This window comes from Hydractinia symbiolongicarpus, chromosome 9, assembly GCF_029227915.1.
Source record: "Hydractinia symbiolongicarpus strain clone_291-10 chromosome 9, HSymV2.1, whole genome shotgun sequence".
Lineage (NCBI taxonomy): Eukaryota > Metazoa > Cnidaria > Hydrozoa > Anthoathecata > Hydractiniidae > Hydractinia > Hydractinia symbiolongicarpus.
Genome location: NC_079883.1, coordinates 7,656,093 through 7,668,942, shown reverse-complemented (window position 1 = coordinate 7,668,942; position 12,850 = coordinate 7,656,093). Strand labels below are relative to the sequence as shown.

The 12,850-nt window shown below is 40.1% G+C and overlaps 6 non-coding genes across 6 annotated transcripts; 2 read left to right on the top strand and 4 right to left on the bottom strand.

Annotated features, from left to right (window-relative positions):
* The first annotated feature begins 1,263 nt into the window (after nt 1-1,263).
* On the top strand, nt 1,264-1,382 carry LOC130658990 (5S ribosomal RNA). Its single transcript, XR_008986202.1, has one exon. It is a non-coding gene; the product is annotated as a 5S ribosomal RNA (ribosomal RNA).
* A 328-nt stretch (nt 1,383-1,710) lies between these two features.
* On the bottom strand, nt 1,711-1,875 carry LOC130659551 (U1 spliceosomal RNA). The gene has a single exon (XR_008986756.1). It is a non-coding gene; the product is annotated as a U1 spliceosomal RNA (small nuclear RNA).
* A 185-nt stretch (nt 1,876-2,060) lies between these two features.
* Nucleotides 2,061-2,253, bottom strand: LOC130661502 (U2 spliceosomal RNA). Its single transcript, XR_008988694.1, has one exon. It is a non-coding gene; the product is annotated as a U2 spliceosomal RNA (small nuclear RNA).
* A 4,864-nt stretch (nt 2,254-7,117) lies between these two features.
* On the top strand, nt 7,118-7,236 carry LOC130658978 (5S ribosomal RNA). The gene has a single exon (XR_008986190.1). It is a non-coding gene; the product is annotated as a 5S ribosomal RNA (ribosomal RNA).
* Nucleotides 7,237-7,564: 328 nt separating this feature from the next.
* On the bottom strand, nt 7,565-7,729 carry LOC130659550 (U1 spliceosomal RNA). Its single transcript, XR_008986754.1, has one exon. It is a non-coding gene; the product is annotated as a U1 spliceosomal RNA (small nuclear RNA).
* A 185-nt stretch (nt 7,730-7,914) lies between these two features.
* LOC130660609 (U2 spliceosomal RNA) lies at nt 7,915-8,106 on the bottom strand. The gene has a single exon (XR_008987806.1). It is a non-coding gene; the product is annotated as a U2 spliceosomal RNA (small nuclear RNA).
* Between the last annotated feature and the right edge of the window lie 4,744 nt (nt 8,107-12,850).

Genomic DNA, 12,850 nt, shown 5'->3' with positions numbered 1-12,850 from the left:
ACTTGCTGCTTGTGTATTTTGTGACGGCTTTTGTTCCTTCACTGACTGCGTGTTTTGCAAGTTCTCCAGGCAAGAGAAGACGTACTGCGGTTTGAATTTCACGAGAAGAGATGGTCGACTTTTTGTTTTGAAGAGCCAAACGCGAAGCTTCGGAAGCAATGCGCTCAAAGATGTCGTTGACAAATGAGTTCATGATGGCTCATAGCTTTGCTTGAAACTCCGACATCTGGGTGAACTTGTTTCAAAACATTGTAGATGTAAATAGCATAACTTTCCTTTCTCTTTCTCTTGCGTTTCTTTTCACCAGTTCCACCAATCTTTCCTCCTTTTTTGCCGGCTCTTTTTTCACCTTTCTTGGCTACTTTAGGTGCCTGTTTTCCTCCTTTAGCTGCTGCGTCAGACATGGTTAAAAATTTTTGCTACTTAACTTGTAAATAAGCATTAAACTGCAAGTCAAAACTTTTTGTTTATAAGTAAAAAAATCGGATCGAATTCGATCCGAAAACGCCGATACGCAATTTAATTGGTTAAAAAAAAAATCTTTTGTTTAATACTTAATTATGATTGGTTAAAAAAACATGATTTCGATCCTATTTTTATGATGAAAAAACGAGTAAAGTTTATTTCGTTAACACTTACGTTAAATATTCGTACGTTTTTGTATTAACTTACAAATCAAATCGCAGTTATGTCTGGACGTGGAAAAGGTGGAAAAGCTAAGGCTAAAGCCAGACAAGATCCTCAAGAGCTGGACTTCAATTTCCAGTCGGTAGAGTGCATAGATTCCTTCGTAGAGGGCACTATGCTAACCGAATTGGATCTGGAGCACCAGTTTACTTAGCAGCCGTCTTGGAATATTTATCTGCTGAGATATGGAGTTGGCTGGTAACGCAGCAAGAGACAACAAAAAAGCTAGGATTATTCCAAGACATTTACAATTGGCTGTTCGTAATGATGAAGAATTAAACAAACTTTTGAGCGGTGTAACCATTGCAGCTGGTGGTGTTTTGCCAAACATTCAAGCTGTCTTACTCCCAAAGAAGAACGACAAAGGACAGAAGAAGTAAACCGCTACACTCAGAAAACAACGGCTATTTTTATAGCCACACATCTTAAAAAAACATTGTTTTTTTCACAAAACTATAACCTTAAAGTCTAATAGATAATCCATGCATACGCCTTGTCCTAAGTAACTCAAAGAAATTAAATAAAAAAATTTGATCACAACGTCAAAATAAATTGCACGTATTTGCACCTACTAATGTCTACGGCCATACCACGATGAACACACCCGTTCTCGTCTGATCACGGAAGTTAAGCATCGTCGGGCCGGGATAGTACTTGGATGGGGGACCGCCTGGGAACTCCCGGTGTCGTAGGCTTTTCATTTTCATTTGCTGTGATATATTTCTTGTTATAACAATTAAGGAACGTGGCGGTTGTTGAAAGTGTTTCCTATGACATTTTCCTACGACATTTTCAGGTGATAGTACGAGAAAAAAGAGCTTTCAAATGCATACAAACTCGATCTATTGCCGATCATCCAATAACCCTGACGGAATGGCAAATAAAATAAAATTCCGCCGCCTTCCGAGGACTTATATCGCAATCACGTTTCGTAACAGCCAAGCGAGGTTTTACCTTAGCGTTTAAGTCACCACCGACATTTGGCCGCGCAACTTTTCTAAGCTCATTCATTTTGACTTAAGGAGGGGGCGAGCGCGGACGCAGGCCCCCACTACCAGAAATTGTACGGTCGAGTTACTGACGTTTGCAGTAATCGCAGAGGTCAGCCCAAGCGTAGTGCAATGCAAGAGCCTCACTCTGGAAGAAAACCCTCATTGATCAGTCTTTACTTCCCCGTCAGGTAAGTATGAGTTGGAACTGCACCGTAGCATGAGGGTACCCTTCAAAGTTTGTTAATGCTTGTGGCTTGAGTGTGTTATAAACTGCCGTGTCGCGGGGCATAGGCTGTATTCTCCCCCAGTGTACGCGTTTTGTTCCCGCCGTAGACTATGCAGAGTGCCGTCGGAAAGAGGACTGCTATTATTCTTTTATTGCTTATGTGGGCCGCCATCGGTAATAGTGCAACACCAAGGCAACCCGTGGTCCACGGCGTGAATGAATCCACCTCCATGACCCAAGGCCAAAAATCAGATTAATATACTGACCATTCAGAGAATGGCCTACCAGATATTAAACTGATAAGAACAGATACTACACTTGATCTTAGCCATTAGGCCGAGAAGCGATAAAGAACAAGCGTTGCCATGATAGGCATCGTCCACACACCGTAACTGCTTGTGGAGCATGTCACGTTACTGTAAAGCTTACAACTGTCACCGCGTACGATGGACGGCGACATAGTAAAAATCACGGCTGTTGATTTAGCCGTAGGATGGAGAGCGACTGTAGCGAGTGGATGGTAACTTACATGAATGCTAACAAAGGCGACGATACTAAGTGCGTGATATTACTTTCCAATATGTCTGCGTACATTCCGTTTATCAACGCATTACGCCAGAACGTGCGCGCGCGTTACACAGTAGACCATGCAGCCGAAATGCGACAGTGCGACCCTGCCAGGAGTCGAACCTGGAATCCCCTGATTCGTAGTCAGATGCCTTATCCATTGGGCCACAGGGCCATGCTTATGACTTCGCCCCATCGTCATTTTGGCTTGCGCATTCGTTTTACTTACGACAGAATTCTTCGTGTTTGTAGCCATGAAAGAAAGGGACTTCTGTGAGTGAATTTTTTTACTGTGGTCTAATAAAAAAGTCGAAACGCAGTGCCCAATATATGAATTGCTCCTAATAGCCGGAAACAGGCCGTGTCGATGATGTAGGCCGACATACGCAACGCAAACCAAAGAACGCTTTATGAAAATCCTAACACGAGCGCGGAAGAAGCCCAAATTAACAGACTAGATGTAATGCTGAAGACCTCAAACTCCAGCAGCTTCTCTTGCAGACTATTGCGTCGTACTACAAATAAAAATTAACATGCTTTCGCATAGTCGCGGCACCCAAAACGGACATTATACGATGTACAGAAACACACATTTCTGTTTTCGCGCCAAATCAATTCCCGGGAGTGGTACTTTTACGTCCGCATACTTCGCACCGTCTTAAATTATATCTCATTTACACGGTAATGTTTAGTATACTTCTACTGTGATAACAAGCATCGTTTATCGTTGGATTGTTGTAAGAAAACATTAAAAATGAGTGAAGCAGCTTCTCCAAAGAAAATCGCACCCAAGAAGAAACCTGCTGCAAAGAAGACAGCTGATCACCCTAAATATGTGGACATGATCAAGGCTGCTATCGCTACCCTAAAGGAACGCGGTGGTTCATCTCGCCAAGCTATTACAAAATATATTCATGCAAATTACAAAGTTGCTGAAAACTCAGATCATCATCTGAAAATGGCTCTTAAACGAGGAGTAACATCAGGCGATTTGATTCAAACTAAAGGCACTGGTGCTTCTGGATCATTCAAGCTAGGTCAGGTAAAAAAAGAAAAACCTAAGAAAAAGGCCGCAGCAAAAAAGCCAACGGCAAAGAAGCCTACTGCAAAGAAAAGTACACCAAAAAAAGAAGCCAGCAAAGAAGAGCACGCCAAAGAAAGCAGCAAAGAAGCCTGCCACAAAGAAAGCCTCGGCTAAGAAACCAGCAGCTAAGAAACCCACAAAGAAGCCTGTTGCTAAAAAACCTGCAGCAAAGAAGGTCAAAAAGACTCCCAAAAAGGCAGCAAAGAAGACCGCAAAAAAATAATTTGTGTGTATCTGGCTATTACATTAACAAACGGCTATTTTTATAGCCACACATTTACAAAAAAACATTATCTTGGTACAAAGTTAAACTTGTTTAAGTCACTTAAACAGTTAAAAAAGAGTAAATTTAAGATTAGATTCCCTAAGTTTAAGTATTTTCGTTTTTAAATTTCTTATTTTCTTGCTTTTACTTTTCTTGCCCTTCATATTTTTTAACATTGTCAAACTTTATGTAGCATAAAATTTTTATGTAGCATAAAATTTAAACAGAAAGCAGGACAAAGTTTGATATAAAAAGCTAGCCGTAATATTTTTTATGGATGTGTGGCTATAAAAATAGCCGTTTTTTGTTTGGTAAGATGCTTAGGCACGTTCCCCACGAATTCTTCTTGCCAACTGGATGTCTTTAGGCATGATTGTAACTCGTTTTGCGTGAATGGCACACAAGTTAGTATCCTCGAACAAGCCAACAAGGTACGCTTCAGAAGCCTCTTGCAGAGCCATAACGGCTGTGCTCTGGAATCGCAGATCTGTTTTGAAGTCCTGAGCAATTTCTCGCACAAGACGCTGGAAAGGCAACTTGCGGATCAAGAGCTCGGTTGACTTCTGGTATCTTCTGATTTCTCTGAGAGCAACTGTACCAGGTCTGTAACGATGTGGTTTTTTCACTCCTCCAGTAGCTGGTGCGCTTTTCCTCGCAGCTTTAGTGGCGAGTTGTTTTCGTGGAGCCTTTCCTCCAGTAGATTTACGTGCAGTTTGCTTTGTACGAGCCATATTTTAAGAAGTCGATGTAGTACGGATACACAAGACGGTCTAAAATGCACTATCGCGCCAAAGTTTTATTTCTCATATTGATTGACAGCTAAGGTTCAAAACAAACCATTTGATTGGTGCTAAGAAAGTAATTTCTGATTGGCTGCATAATGACATTACGCTCATTACTTTAACATTTTTATAAAATCTGTGTTTTTTGGCTACGGGAAAACGGCTGTATCTTCTGATACACAAAAGCTTTTGACTTTTTTTTTTTTTAGTAAGTAGCAGAAGGTTTGGCGAATTCCAACGATGCCAAATTTATTGCCTTACTGAAACATTAAGACCACGAATTTTTAAAAAAACTACAGTTTTACTTAAAAAAATGTACAAAATGTTCGGAACATTTTGTAATGACGCAACTCTATTGGTTAATTAGGGTGTTTCCACGAGCAGTAGGTAATTTTATGGCCTCTTTTTAAAGCTGTCTGAATTCTGTTAACTCAAACGTTGTTTTTGTACTCGTTCTGTACGCAACTATATCAATATGTCTGGACGCGGAAAAGGAGGTAAAGGATTGGGAAAAGGAGGTGCTAAACGTCACCGAAAAATTCTTCGTGATAACATTCAGGGAATCACAAAACCTGCTATTCGGCGTCTTGCTCGACGAGGTGGTGTCAAACGTATCTCTGGCCTTATCTATGAGGAAACCAGAGGTGTACTGAAGGTTTTCTTAGAGAATGTTATTCGTGATGCTGTAACCTACACAGAGCACGCTAAACGCAAGACCGTTACCGCTATGGATGTTGTTTATGCCTTAAAACGTCAAGGAAGAACTCTTTACGGATTCGGAGGTTAAGCGTTGTCATTGCTCAACAAAAACGGCTATTTTTATAGCCACAAATCTTTTAAAACATTACTTTGTGCACGCTTCCAAATTACACAATGTGTAAAGTCTTGTCACAGTTACATTTATTGCTATACGATACTATGTCATATATGACACAAAAAAAATTTAGAAATACTTTGTAGGGTTAATTTGCCTGGGAGTGTTTCCGTGAAAAGCTGGGTTAAGTTAAATGTAAGCAATAACATGGATCAATGTACTTGTCTTTTCTGCAAGTACAGCTAATAATACGTATGAAAAGTGAAGCTAATCCACACACACATGGGGAAGTATTTTAAATGTAGGCTAGTGTTCTTAAGCACATTATTTAGAAGTTTTATTAACTTCGGTTAACTTGTAGTGACGCCAAGTAAATGTTTTTTTAAAGATGTGTGGTCTTAAAAAAGACCGTTTGTGTTTGGTAGACGTTGGTTTACTTGCTGCTTGTGTATTTTGTGACGGCTTTTGTTCCTTCACTGACTGCGTGTTTTGCAAGTTCTCCAGGCAAGAGAAGACGTACTGCGGTTTGAATTTCACGAGAAGAGATGGTCGACTTTTTGTTTTGAAGAGCCAAACGCGAAGCTTCGGAAGCAATGCGCTCAAAGATGTCGTTGACAAATGAGTTCATGATGCTCATAGCTTTGCTTGAAACTCCGACATCTGGGTGAACTTGTTTCAAAACATTGTAGATGTAAATAGCATAACTTTCCTTTCTCTTTCTCTTGCGTTTCTTTTCACCAGTTCCACCAATCTTTCCTCCTTTTTTGCCGGCTCTTTTTTCACCTTTCTTGGCTACTTTAGGTGCCTGTTTTCCTCCTTTAGCTGCTGCGTCAGACATGGTTAAAAATTTTTGCTACTTAACTTGTAAATAAGCATTAAACTGCAAGTCAAAACTTTTTGTTTATAAGTAAAAAAATCGGATCGAATTCGATCCGAAAACGCCGATACGCAATTTAATTGGTTAAAAAAAAAATCTTTTGTTTAATACTTAATTATGATTGGTTAAAAAAACATGATTTCGATCCTATTTTTATGATGAAAAAACGAGTAAAGTTTATTTCGTTAACACTTACGTTAAATATTCGTACGTTTTTGTATTAACTTACAAATCAAATCGCAGTTATGTCTGGACGTGGAAAAGGTGGAAAAGCTAAGGCTAAAGCCAAGACAAGATCCTCAAGAGCTGGACTTCAATTTCCAGTCGGTAGAGTGCATAGATTCCTTCGTAGAGGGCACTATGCTAACCGAATTGGATCTGGAGCACCAGTTTACTTAGCAGCCGTCTTGGAATATTTATCTGCTGAGATATTGGAGTTGGCTGGTAACGCAGCAAGAGACAACAAAAAAGCTAGGATTATTCCAAGACATTTACAATTGGCTGTTCGTAATGATGAAGAATTAAACAAACTTTTGAGCGGTGTAACCATTGCAGCTGGTGGTGTTTTGCCAAACATTCAAGCTGTCTTACTCCCAAAGAAGAACGACAAAGGACAGAAGAAGTAAACCGCTACACTCAGAAAACAACGGCTATTTTTATAGCCACACATCTTTAAAAAAACATTGTTTTTTTCACAAAACTATAACCTTAAAGTCTAATAGATAATCCATGCATACGCCTTGTCCTAAGTAACTCAAAGAAATTAAATAAAAAAATTTGATCACAACGTCAAAATAAATTGCACGTATTTGCACCTACTAATGTCTACGGCCATACCACGATGAACACACCCGTTCTCGTCTGATCACGGAAGTTAAGCATCGTCGGGCCGGGATAGTACTTGGATGGGGGACCGCCTGGGAACTCCCGGTGTCGTAGGCTTTTCATTTTCATTTGCTGTGATATATTTCTTGTTATAACAATTAAGGAACGTGGCGGTTGTTGAAAGTGTTTCCTATGACATTTTCCTACGACATTTTCAGGTGATAGTACGAGAAAAAAGAGCTTTCAAATGCATACAAACTCGATCTATTGCCGATCATCCAATAACCCTGACGGAATGGCAAATAAAATAAAATTCCGCCGCCTTCCGAGGACTTATATCGCAATCACGTTTCGTAACAGCCAAGCGAGGTTTTACCTTAGCGTTTAAGTCACCACCGACATTTGGCCGCGCAACTTTTCTAAGCTCATTCATTTTGACTTAAGGAGGGGGCGAGCGCGGACGCAGGCCCCCACTACCAGAAATTGTACGGTCGAGTTACTGACGTTTGCAGTAATCGCAGAGGTCAGCCCAAGCGTAGTGCAATGCAAGAGCCTCACTCTGGAAGAAAACCCTCATTGATCAGTCTTTACTTCCCCGTCAGGTAAGTATGAGTTGGAACTGCACCGTAGCATGAGGGTACCCTTCAAAGTTTGTTAATGCTTGTGGCTTGAGTGTGTTATAAACTGCCGTGTCGCGGGGCATAGGCTGTATTCTCCCCCAGTGTACGCGTTTTGTTCCCGCCGTAGACTATGCAGAGTGCCGTCGGAAAGAGGACTGCTATTATTCTTTTATTGCTTATGTGGGCCGCCATCGGTAATAGTGCAACACCAAGGCAACCCGTGGTCACGGCGTGAATGAATCCACCTCCATGACCCAAGGCCAAAAATCAGATTAATATACTGACCATTCAGAGAATGGCCTACCAGATATTAAACTGATAAGAACAGATACTACACTTGATCTTAGCCATTAGGCCGAGAAGCGATAAAGAACAAGCGTTGCCATGATAGGCATCGTCCACACACCGTAACTGCTTGTGGAGCATGTCACGTTACTGTAAAGCTTACAACTGTCACCGCGTACGGATGGACGGCGACATAGTAAAAATCACGGCTGTTGATTTAGCCGTAGGATGGAGAGCGACTGTAGCGAGTGGATGGTAACTTACATGAATGCTAACAAAGGCGACGATACTAAGTGCGTGATATTACTTTCCAATATGTCTGCGTACATTCCGTTTATCAACGCATTACGCCAGAACGTGCGCGCGCGTTACACAGTAGACCATGCAGCCGAAATGCGACAGTGCGACCCTGCCAGGAGTCGAACCTGGAATCCCCTGATTCGTAGTCAGATGCCTTATCCATTGGGCCACAGGGCCATGCTTATGACTTCGCCCCATCGTCATTTTGGCTTGCGCATTCGTTTTACTTACGACAGAATTCTTCGTGTTTGTAGCCATGAAAGAAAGGGACTTCTGTGAGTGAATTTTTTTACTGTGGTCTAATAAAAAAGTCGAAACGCAGTGCCCAATATATGAATTGCTCCTAATAGCCGGAAACAGGCCGTGTCGATGATGTAGGCCGACATACGCAACGCAAACCAAAGAACGCTTTATGAAAATCCTAACACGAGCGCGGAAGAAGCCCAAATTAACAGACTAGATGTAATGCTGAAGACCTCAAACTCCAGCAGCTTCTCTTGCAGACTATTGCGTCGTACTACAAATAAAAATTAACATGCTTTCGCATAGTCGCGGCACCCAAAACGGACATTATACGATGTACAGAAACACACATTTCTGTTTTCGCGCCAAATCAATTCCCGGGAGTGGTACTTTTACGTCCGCATACTTCGCACCGTCTTAAATTATATCTCATTTACACGGTAATGTTTAGTATACTTCTACTGTGATAACAAGCATCGTTTATCGTTGGATTGTTGTAAGAAAACATTAAAAATGAGTGAAGCAGCTTCTCCAAAGAAAATCGCACCCAAGAAGAAACCTGCTGCAAAGAAGACAGCTGATCACCCTAAATATGTGGACATGATCAAGGCTGCTATCGCTACCCTAAAGGAACGCGGTGGTTCATCTCGCCAAGCTATTACAAAATATATTCATGCAAATTACAAAGTTGCTGAAAACTCAGATCATCATCTGAAAATGGCTCTTAAACGAGGAGTAACATCAGGCGATTTGATTCAAACTAAAGGCACTGGTGCTTCTGGATCATTCAAGCTAGGTCAGGTAAAAAAAGAAAAACCTAAGAAAAAGGCCGCAGCAAAAAAGCCAACGGCAAAGAAGCCTACTGCAAAGAAAAGTACACCAAAAAAGAAGCCAGCAAAGAAGAGCACGCCAAAGAAAGCAGCAAAGAAGCCTGCCACAAAGAAAGCCTCGGCTAAGAAACCAGCAGCTAAGAAACCCACAAAGAAGCCTGTTGCTAAAAAACCTGCAGCAAAGAAGGTCAAAAAGACTCCCAAAAAGGCAGCAAAGAAGACCGCAAAAAAATAATTTGTGTGTATCTGGCTATTACATTAACAAACGGCTATTTTTATAGCCACACATTTACAAAAAAACATTATCTTGGTACAAAGTTAAACTTGTTTAAGTCACTTAAACAGTTAAAAAAGAGTAAATTTAAGATTAGATTCCCTAAGTTTAAGTATTTTCGTTTTTAAATTTCTTATTTTCTTGCTTTTACTTTTCTTGCCCTTCATATTTTTAACATTGTCAAACTTTATGTAGCATAAAATTTTTATGTAGCATAAAATTTAAACAGAAAGCAGGACAAAGTTTGATATAAAAAGCTAGCCGTAATATTTTTTATGGATGTGTGGCTATAAAAATAGCCGTTTTTTGTTTGGTAAGATGCTTAGGCACGTTCCCCACGAATTCTTCTTGCCAACTGGATGTCTTTAGGCATGATTGTAACTCGTTTTGCGTGAATGGCACACAAGTTAGTATCCTCGAACAAGCCAACAAGGTACGCTTCAGAAGCCTCTTGCAGAGCCATAACGGCTGTGCTCTGGAATCGCAGATCTGTTTTGAAGTCCTGAGCAATTTCTCGCACAAGACGCTGGAAAGGCAACTTGCGGATCAAGAGCTCGGTTGACTTCTGGTATCTTCTGATTTCTCTGAGAGCAACTGTACCAGGTCTGTAACGATGTGGTTTTTTCACTCCTCCAGTAGCTGGTGCGCTTTTCCTCGCAGCTTTAGTGGCGAGTTGTTTTCGTGGAGCCTTTCCTCCAGTAGATTTACGTGCAGTTTGCTTTGTACGAGCCATATTTTAAGAAGTCGATGTAGTACGGATACACAAGACGGTCTAAAATGCACTATCGCGCCAAAGTTTTATTTCTCATATTGATTGACAGCTAAGGTTCAAAACAAACCATTTGATTGGTGCTAAGAAAGTAATTTCTGATTGGCTGCATAATGACATTACGCTCATTACTTTAACATTTTTATAAAATCTGTGTTTTTTGGCTACGGGAAAACGGCTGTATCTTCTGATACACAAAAGCTTTTGACTTTTTTTTTTTTTAGTAAGTAGCAGAAGGTTTGGCGAATTCCAACGATGCCAAATTTATTGCCTTACTGAAACATTAAGACCACGAATTTTTAAAAAAACTACAGTTTTACTTAAAAAAATGTACAAAATGTTCGGAACATTTTGTAATGACGCAACTCTATTGGTTAATTAGGGTGTTTCCACGAGCAGTAGGTAATTTTATGGCCTCTTTTTAAAGCTGTCTGAATTCTGTTAACTCAAACGTTGTTTTTGTACTCGTTCTGTACGCAACTATATCAATATGTCTGGACGCGGAAAAGGAGGTAAAGGATTGGGAAAAGGAGGTGCTAAACGTCACCGAAAAATTCTTCGTGATAACATTCAGGGAATCACAAAACCTGCTATTCGGCGTCTTGCTCGACGAGGTGGTGTCAAACGTATCTCTGGCCTTATCTATGAGGAAACCAGAGGTGTACTGAAGGTTTTCTTAGAGAATGTTATTCGTGATGCTGTAACCTACACAGAGCACGCTAAACGCAAGACCGTTACCGCTATGGATGTTGTTTATGCCTTAAAACGTCAAGGAAGAACTCTTTACGGATTCGGAGGTTAAGCGTTGTCATTGCTCAACAAAAACGGCTATTTTTATAGCCACAAATCTTTTAAAACATTACTTTGTGCACGCTTCCAAATTACACAATGTGTAAAGTCTTGTCACAGTTACATTTATTGCTATACGATACTATGTCATATATGACACAAAAAAAATTTAGAAATACTTTGTAGGGTTAATTTGCCTGGGAGTGTTTCCGTGAAAAGCTGGGTTAAGTTAAATGTAAGCAATAACATGGATCAATGTACTTGTCTTTTCTGCAAGTACAGCTAATAATACGTATGAAAAGTGAAGCTAATCCACACACACATGGGGAAGTATTTTAAATGTAGGCTAGTGTTCTTAAGCACATTATTTAGAAGTTTTATTAACTTCGGTTAACTTGTAGTGACGCCAAGTAAATGTTTTTTTAAAGATGTGTGGTCTTAAAAAAGACCGTTTGTGTTTGGTAGACGTTGGTTTACTTGCTGCTTGTGTATTTTGTGACGGCTTTTGTTCCTTCACTGACTGCGTGTTTTGCAAGTTCTCCAGGCAAGAGAAGACGTACTGCGGTTTGAATTTCACGAGAAGAGATGGTCGACTTTTTGTTTTGAAGAGCCAAACGCGAAGCTTCGGAAGCAATGCGCTCAAAGATGTCGTTGACAAATGAGTTCATGATGCTCATAGCTTTGCTTGAAACTCCGACATCTGGGTGAACTTGTTTCAAAACATTGTAGATGTAAATAGCATAACTTTCCTTTCTCTTTCTCTTGCGTTTCTTTTCACCAGTTCCACCAATCTTTCCTCCTTTTTTGCCGGCTCTTTTTTCACCTTTCTTGGCTACTTTAGGTGCCTGTTTTCCTCCTTTAGCTGCTGCGTCAGACATGGTTAAAAATTTTTGCTACTTAACTTGTAAATAAGCATTAAACTGCAAGTCAAAACTTTTTGTTTATAAGTAAAAAAATCGGATCGAATTCGATCCGAAAACGCCGATACGCAATTTAATTGGTTAAAAAAAAAATCTTTTGTTTAATACTTAATTATGATTGGTTAAAAAAACATGATTTCGATCCTATTTTTATGATGAAAAAACGAGTAAAGTTTATTTCGTTAACACTTACGTTAAATATTCGTACGTTTTTGTATTAACTTACAAATCAAATCGCAGTTATGTCTGGACGTGGAAAAGGTGGAAAAGCTAAGGCTAAAGCCAAGACAAGATCCTCAAGAGCTGGACTTCAATTTCCAGTCGGTAGAGTGCATAGATTCCTTCGTAGAGGGCACTATGCTAACCGAATTGGATCTGGAGCACCAGTTTACTTAGCAGCCGTCTTGGAATATTTATCTGCTGAGATATTGGAGTTGGCTGGTAACGCAGCAAGAGACAACAAAAAAGCTAGGATTATTCCAAGACATTTACAATTGGCTGTTCGTAATGATGAAGAATTAAACAAACTTTTGAGCGGTGTAACCATTGCAGCTGGTGGTGTTTTGCCAAACATTCAAGCTGTCTTACTCCCAAAGAAGAACGACAAAGGACAGAAGAAGTAAACCGCTACACTCAGAAAACAACGGCTATTTTTATAGCCACACATCTTTAAAAAAACATTGTTTTTTTCACAAAACTAT